Genomic DNA, 9,426 nt, shown 5'->3' on the forward strand with positions numbered 1-9,426 from the left:
GTGTGTGTGTGTGTGTGTGTGTGTGTGTGTGTGTGTGTGTGTGTGTGTGTGTGTGTGTGTGTGTGTGTGTGTGTGTGTGCGCGTGTGCGCGTGCGTGCCGTGCGTGTGTGTTCAGTACGCCATCCAGTGCCAGGTTTAAGCATGGCAGAAGATGCAAGGGCCCCTGGAATCCCCCGGAGAGCCCTAGTAGCACAGTGATATGGCCCCAGGCCTATATCCCCCCGGCTCCATGTACACTCAAAACATCTCCCCTCCTTAAAAAACAGCAGTGGCAGAATGCTGCTTTCCTGTCAACAGACAAACACACAGGAGTGTGTTGGACGCCACTGACACTGTGCCTGCTGCACGCCACGCTGGGAGCCATGGGAATTCAGTGCAGTACAGAGGAGCTGGAGACTGCACCATGGGTATATAGGCTGCACATGTCACTCTACATAACACCTCCAAGGAGAGATGGGCTTTATGAGAACAACACGTGTGTGTGCAAGGAAACCACACACACACACACACACACACACACACGCAAGCATGCACACACACAAACACACACACACACACACACACACACACACACACACACACACACACACACACACACACACACACACACACACACACACACACACACACACACACACACACACACACACAGTCAAATGCTGCCAAAGTGCACAAACAAATACACGTGCACATGTTGTCAAATGCTATAACACAGATACTGTGTGTGTGTGTGTGTGTGTGTGTGTGTGTGTGTGTGTGTGTGTGTGTGTGTGTGTGTGTGTGTGTGTGTGTGTGTGTGTGTGTGTGTGTGTGTGTGTGTAATGGTGTGTGTGGGGGGGGGGTACCAAAGGTAGGTGGACCTCTCTGACAGCTTGTACGCGTGTGTCCGAGTATGTGTGTAGGTGTGTTACAAGCATCTGACAACATGTGCATGTGTATTTGTGTGTGCATTTTTGCAGCCCTTTACTGTGTGTGTGTGTGTGTGTGTGTGTGTGTGTGTGTGTGTGTGTGTGTGTGTGTGTGTGTGTGTGTGTGTGTGTGTGTTTCGGACACAAGTTTCAAGCAAGTTCATATTCAAGACTTTATTCCTCACTGACTATACACTTGATTTGTGGCAACACACACACACACACACACACACACACACACACACACACACACACACACACACACACACACACACACACACACACACACACACACACACACACACACACACACACCATGGACAAAATACACAAGAGGACCTTTACCTGGAAAAACCTGACTACTGAAGGGAGAAGTCTTGTGAGGCAAAGACACCATTACACACACACACACACACACACACACACACACACACACACACACACACACACACACACACACACACACACACACACACACACACACACACACACACACACACACACACACACACACACACACACACACGTCAAATGCTGCCAAAGTGCACACACAAATACACGTGCACATGTTGTCAGATGCTTGTAACACACACAACCATATACTCAGACACACATACAGTACGTACACACACACACACACACACACACACACACACACACACACGCGCGCGCGCGCGTGCGCGCGAGCGCGCGCACGCATGCACATGTATTCTCAGACACAGACACACGCCTGTAGATACTGTACTGTACTCATGCACGCCATACAAACACACACTCTGGCGCCTGCATATCCACTCTCTCACCCTTCACACATTCTTTCACGGAGAGACACACACACACACACACACACACACACACACACACACACACACACAAACACACGCACTCACGCATTCACGCACGCACACGGTAAGTGGACCTCAAGCCTAATGGAGTTTAATTACTCTCCGCACATCCATCAGGGTCCAGTAGAAGAGAGGAGTATTTTATCACTACTTTTAGGGGTTATTAGTACAAATACAGTGTCAGGCTGCATTAACAACGTCACACGTCAGACTGGCCTGCCCTCCACACCTTCATTATCAGCTCTATCAATATCCATCAGCTCTAAACGCTTTCTACACCTCCGCCCAACCTTTCCCTCTCTCTCCTCTCTCTCTCTCTTCCTCAATGTCGGCACTTCACAGGGGTGGAACGTACATTTACTCACTTTACATGACTTGAGTATTTCCACTACTGTACATCTCAGAGGCAAATATTGTGCTTTTTACTCCACTACAATTATTTGACAGTTTTAGTGTCTAGTCACTTTGCAGATTTACATAATTAATACAAAACATACATTAACCAAAATGTTATACTTTGGCTATTCGAAAATAGCATGTATGTTGTGAGCTTGTAGATCTGCAATTTTTGCAAAGGTTTGACACGTTTAAGAAGGATTTTAGTACTTTTACTTTGGCACTGAAAGTATATTTTGATGCCAATACTGTTGTGACTTTAATCAAGTAATACAGGACTTTTGATCTGAGTACTTCTTCCAGTCACTTCCTCACTTTGTCCACTCCCCCCCCCACCTCTCTCTCTGTCTCCCCTTTGCTTTCTCTTTTTCTCCATCTATGCCTTTCTCTACACTCTCTTCCGTCCTCTCTCTCTCTCTCCACTCTGTCTGACTCCCCTTCCAACACACCCCTATAAACCTTTCAGTCCATTCATCGTCCGGGGGCCCCCACCTGAACCCCCGGGGCCCGATATAGTGGCCAGTGATGGAGTCGGTGACCGCCCGGCAAGGACGCTCATAGCCACCCGACGTCGAGAGCCAACGGGTCGCGGTCACTGCAGAGTGACTAAGCGAGCGAGCCAGAGAGGGAGAGAAAGAGAGACAGAGAGACAGAGAGAGAGACAGAGAGGGAGACAGAGAAGAGTGGAGGAAAAAAAAAACCTGGATCGGATGACTACTTTTAAGGGGGGAGCGCCCCGAACACATTATTCACTGTGCGCCATTACCGAGCGTACAAAGGTGAGAGGGATTAAGGGAGATTTGCTTCTTTTTTATGTGTTAAGTTTCTCCGGGAGAAGGGGACAGTCTGCTGCGTTTCTGCTGAGCAGAAAGGGGTGGGGCGGGGGGGGGGACAGGATATATCAATCAAGTCATATCCGACACCTTGGGAGTCCATTACGCACTGCCCAGACTGACATTTTGACTAATTCAAAGGGCTGCTCTCGTTTCGAGTCTTTAGACAAAGTTGGCTTGGCACAGAGAGAAGGAGAGAGTCTGAGTGTCTGTCTTGTACTAAGTGCGACGCTACAGTGTCCTATAATGTAATGTCTCATTGAACTACATGTGACTCCCTGTATGTCCATTCACTGTTATGTCAGCACACCATAAAATTACCTCTGTGTGTACAAATGTAAAGAAATGGACCCGTAGTTTTGACACTCTCAGAACTATTTAACACTGACGATTTTACAGTGTTGGTCAGTAGGCCTTGCAGTGAATCATTGGAAATATTTGGTCATAAAACATTTTTGATTAAAGTTTTTACATACAGTACAATCATTTACCATTTCAACCCCAGCTTGAGACATGGGCCTATATAACTTCTCAAACACAACTCAATAAGCGTTACAGGAAATGAATATCAAAATAGACACAAAACATCCAAAAGTAGCACATGTATTGTCCATACACGTGAAGGAATACATACTGTAACATGTATATGTTACAGTCAGATTGGAAAAGGAGTGCTAGTTTTCTTCAAGTTCACACCCCCGATTTGGACCAGGGTTAGGGTAAGTGCTGAGCGGTGGAGGTGCTGCAACACACAACTAAATACAACATTCACACAAATGAAAGAATACAAATGGTAAATAAATGGTGCATTTATATAGCGCTTTCATCCAAAGCGCTTTACATAGATTGTGCATTACATTCACTCATTCACACACACATTCATACACCGATGGCGGAGGAAACCATGCAAGGCACCAACCTGCTCATCAGGAGCAATTAGGGGTTCAGCGTCTTGCTCAAGGACACTTTGCCACTAACTCTGGGGTTAACATGTGTAAAGCAAACAAGCTGTTGTGCTGGGTGTTGAAGGCTGGGGTTGGATAAAGTGTATAGTTTAATCTGATCTTCATAAATAGCATCCTTAATCCATATACAGTACAGTAACTGTTGATAGCTAGATAGATAGGTAGAAAATAGACAGAGTATTGCTGTCAGGCAGAAATCTTGTATGTCTAAAACCATTACTTTTCAGGAGATTGAAAAAATAACCTGTGTTCGAGAGGATCCAATATAGTTATTAGTCATAGGCTCTCGCTAATACTTTTCATTGGCTGCTGCAACTGCTATTGTTATAAAACCCACAGACATACACTTTCAACCTGGAGTCCCTATGCTGGGCATGTCGTTATAAGCGAAGTATTATAGCGTTAAGTGGTTGAGACGCTCAGTTGAGCAACCTTGTGAGATGAATGGGTTGCTGAATGTGCTCCTCTGACTGGCCAGCATGTCATTGAGGAGGTGGTTTGTATTGTATTGTCCATTCATGAACAGCTTGTTCAGTCCTTGCCACTGTCACCAGAGGGTCCAACTCCAGGTCAAGGACAGAGCTGCCTCTTTTCACCAGCTTGTCCAGCCGTTTAGAGTCCCTCACATTCATTCTGCCTCCCCAACACCCCAACACCCTACAGTGTAAAATAGGACATTGGCCACCACGGATTGGTTGACCATCAGCAGCATCTTGCTGAGGACATTAAAGCATTTTTTTTTTACATAAATCTTCTCTTCTGGGATCCCTGGCACAAAACCTTTTCAGATGGGGGTTCGCGGCCAAATATATATCAATTTGGGGGTCCTTGACATGAAAAAGTTTGAGAACCACTGCATTAAAGGACCTGAGCCTCCAGAGGAAACCGGCCCGTCTCTTCCTTGTGTCTTCTTTAACTAGACCATACCCGGTCGGCGCAGCGCATCCGTGGGGGGATATGCGCAAATGATCTGGCAACCCGGGAGCCAGTTCGTCCCATAGCTGGGCAGGCCCGTAACCATGGCGACATTGTTTGACACATAAACGCTAATAAGAAGCTGAGATTTGATGAAATTGAAAAACGGGCTTCACAGTTGCGGTCAGATGGTAATGGTCAATGGCTGTGTGCAAAATCAGAGCAATTGGTCCAGCCAGTGAGGAGAACCGGGTATCTTCACTCACGTACTCACCACTACGGACAGAGGTTACTAGAATTATAGTAGGATAAAACATTAACACAAATCAGTTGCTGTTTCACTTACAGCAGTGGTTCTCAAAGAGGGTCCGTCCTTGAGGGGGTTACAGGGGGTCCCCAGGAAAATGTGCTAATATACTATCACAATCAGTTTAACCACTTTAAGCTTATTTTATACTTAGGCTATTAAGAAAACGCGAACTATTTCTGAAACATTTTGAAAAATCTTGAAAGAAATTAGAAAAATGTTATATAATTTACAATTCTTCTGGGGGTCCCTGGCACAAATCTTTTCGGATGGGGGTCTGACACATCTGAATTTGGGGGTCCTTGACATGAAAATGTTTGAGAAAAACTGACTTACAGTATGCATAAAGCAGGTTGCGATGTGCAGTTGTTTCGGCTAACGACCCCCCCACCCTCCACCACCCTCACAACGCAGACAGCTAGCTCTACGAGTCACGACATCCAGTAAGTGGCAGCTGTTTGCCACAGGTCCGATAGCAGGAGAAATGCTATTTGGAGGTAAAAGCCACACAGCTTGGGCCCTCTAAGTGACACAATTAGTGCGCTCACGCGACTGTTTACATCCGTGGCACACACCTGGCACTACAGCCTCCATGTTCAAATAACCCCCCACAAAACACACACACACACACACACACACACACACACACACACACACACACACACACACACAGTCTCTAAGTGGAAGAGTTCATGTTGTGAGATTTATATATAGCCACTAGCTTACTGCTGTTGTCAAATAAAATAGTGAGAGAACAGAGACTTTTCAAAAACAGTGAAATATTGCTGCTGAAAGGTGCTGAAGCAGCCTCAATGGTCCGGTGTAATGAGGGTTTCCGGAAAATCAAATTGTGTGTGTGTGTGTGTGTGTGTGTGTGTGCGTGTGTGCGTGCGTGCGTGCGTGCGTGCACATGCGCAGGTGCATGCATGCGTGTGTGTGTGTTTGTGTGCGCATTTCAATTCATACAAAGCATCTCCCCACCGAAGGCATCACTGTAAGAGAATGTCCACCATCATACTGGAGTCCATATGTTCCAGGGTGTCATCGTGTCACACACATTTAGATACCCACCACAACAATCAGGAGGCCCACAGCTTGGGGTGTCTGGGCGGGGTAGAGGGAGAACACCTGCCCACACCACCAGTTCCCGGTTTAATTCCCGGCAGCAGTGTTTTTCAGCGAACGCATTTGGCAGTGTTCGGATGGGAAGTGCGTTACAGTCTCCCAGTGACACTCACTCACTCTCAGGTGAAAAGGTGGTGGTGGATGGCGACTACATGTGTATGGGAGGAGGCATGTGGGGGACAGGGACAGGCATGTGGGGGACAGGGACAGCTAGTGCACATGGGGGGATTGGCAATCACTAAAATGGGGAGGAAATGGGGGGGAAAGAATTAAGGCCCATAGCCAACATGCAGATTAGGAGAGGTCTCACAGCACACACCACACCATCATAACATCATGGTTTCGATTCTCAATACCCAATATCTCTGGTGTCTGTACATTCTCTTTCCTGTCTCTTTGCCTTCTCATTCCCGTTTGTAAACCTTCTCGTTCCTGTCTCACTCCTCAATCAATCAATCAACTTTATTGTCACAACACAGTTACAGGTAAAAGTGAGGTGAAACTCGTGTTTATGCAGGCTTTCACGTTTGCAGTTCAAGGAGTAAAAAGAGAATTAGAAGTAAAGAATGGATAAATAAAAAGCACAAAAAGTCTGAAAATAGCCTGTCTCTCTAGGTTCCCTTTCCTGTCTCTCTGCCTTCTATTTCCTGTCCACAAGGTTACGTAATAAACCATAAAAACCTCACTGCTTCAGCCATTTTGGAACTTCCTCCTTCGCTCCTAATTTTTTCTGACGTAATCGTTTACTCTTCTTTAATTATTTAAAATTGTTCTCTCCGTCCGCCAAATGAAAATCTATATGATGATTCCCAGAGCTATCGTTATCCGGTTGCATATATTTTACAGGCAAATAAAAAAAAACGGAGGTGTAATGAATGCTGGAATTTGAACCCATGCTGTTCGGGCCATGCAAAGGTCAGGGAAATTAATTTTTACCCACTGTTAAAGTGGAGAGGTGGAGAGGAGGGGTAAAGAGAGATGGAGGGGGGAGGAGAAAGCTTATGAATACGATCACAAAGAGTGTAACTGGAACCCATTCCGCTGTAGGTTTCTCTGCGGTTGATGAGTTAGTGCTGAGATTGTAAGGTTGACCTCTTGCACAGCTGTTGCTGTGTGCACATTGGGTAATGTAAGTCAAGAGTTCTCTTGATGCAGCACAACGATTTGGACGTGTCTTTTATGTGCTCAACGTGTTAATTTAATTCTGAGAAGTTACATTTTGAGTCACAGGTCCATTTGGTTTCATTTGTTCCTTCTCATAGTTATATTTGAGTTACATTTACTGTATACCCTTATCAGAGTTGAAGTAACATTGAGGATTTTGCTATGTGTGTTCTACTTGAATTGTGATCTATTTGTAATAGAATAGTAGTAGAGTGTATCTGTGAGTGTTCATCTTGTGTGTGAAAATCGTAATGTGGACGGGCGCTAATTGTGTGTGCGCACATGCGCATGTTTCTCTACATGCATGTTTGTGCACAATCTGCAGTGTTAATGTAACTCCGAAGGTGTAAAAATTGGGTCAATTTGTATACACATTCAGATTTAAATTAAAACTTTGCTGTGAGTGTGCGTGTGCGTGTGCGTGTGCGTGTGTGTGTGTGTGCGTGCGCACACACATGTGAGTGAGTGTGTTTATCGGGGAAGCCTCGAGCACTGCTGTCATCCTGTTTGAGAACAAAAGGCCCCCTGCATTAAGAGCTGTCCAAGTCCTACCCTGTCCTGTTATTTATGGAAAACTAGAGAGTGTATGGATTAAAACCTCCATGCCAAGAAAGAAAGGCATGATTCATCCACCATGCCATGGAGAGAGGCCAAGAGGACAAACAAATCAATGGCATTTTGGATGATTTTGGGCCCCGAGCACTGACTAGGCCCCAGAGTATTTGGCTTGAATGGAAATGAAGAAGTCCAACTGTATTTATGCCCAGTTTAACAAGCCAAAAATATAAGATGTCTGATTTATATTTTCTTTACTATTCTATACAGTATGGTATGGATCATGTGTTTAAAATGTGAGGCGAATGCAGTAGTGGTGGTGGTAATGCTACTTAAATAGTAATAGGATAGGATATAGGATAGGATTGTATAGGTTAGGTTAGAATTGTATAGGTGGGGATAAAACTTTATTGACCCTCAGGGGGGAAATTCTGTGTCACCACAGCAATTCCAAAGCAACATACAGTACAGTATACGTTGTATATGTATATTAAAAAAAAGTAAGATATTATGGATGAAATGGATCACATGTATTGTACGAACCTGCAATAAAGTATATATATTATATATATATTATATATATATATATAACAGTACAATGACATGTAGTGATTAGTAACCTAAGAAATGCAATGGGTAATCCTGACTGTTAACTCTGAAAGTCTACAAATTGACCTGTAAGCTGCATGTAGTAGCAATAGTAACAGAACTAGTAGGATTAGTCGTAGAGGAGTAGCAATTAGGGATGTTCGATATTATCGGCCTCCCGATATTATCGGCCGATATTAGCATAAAAATCGATATCGGAAAATATCTGTATTTTTTTTTTTTTAAATAATTTACAGTAGTTCTTACTGTATGGTGTGTGTGATATGAAATTTGAGCTTACCCTAATCACAATAATCCCCGCATATATCGGTATCGGTTGATATCGGTATCGGTAATTAAGAGTTTGACAATATCGGTATATCGGTTATCGGTAAAAAAGCCAATATCGGACAACCCTAGTAGCAATCTTAATAGAGGTTAGCAACTGCAGTAGAAATAGTAGTACTGAGCTCAGTGGCGCAGTGGTAAAGTGCCTGCCCACCACGCAGTGGTTGTGGGGTTGAATCCATCATGGTGCATCCGGCTTTGTCTAGTGTCTATACCATTGGTTCTCAAAGTGGGGTCCGGAGAATCACTGCTAGAGCCGTAAAAAATCTTCTCTTATGGGGGGTCCCTGGCTTATCTTTTCAAATGGGGGTCCGCGGGCTAATAAGTGTCAATTTGGGGGTCCCTGGCATGAAAAAGTTTGAGAACCACTGGTCTATACCATTGGTTCTCAAAGTGGGGTCCGGGGACCCCCAGGGGTACTTGAGGGGGTTCCAGGGGGTCCCCAGCTAAATGATGGACAGGAACCAAATGGAACCT

Source organism: Gymnoscopelus microlampas, assembly GCF_963454915.1.
Source record: "Gymnoscopelus microlampas genome assembly, chromosome: 13".
Classification (NCBI taxonomy): Eukaryota; Metazoa; Chordata; class Actinopteri; order Myctophiformes; family Myctophidae; genus Gymnoscopelus; species Gymnoscopelus microlampas.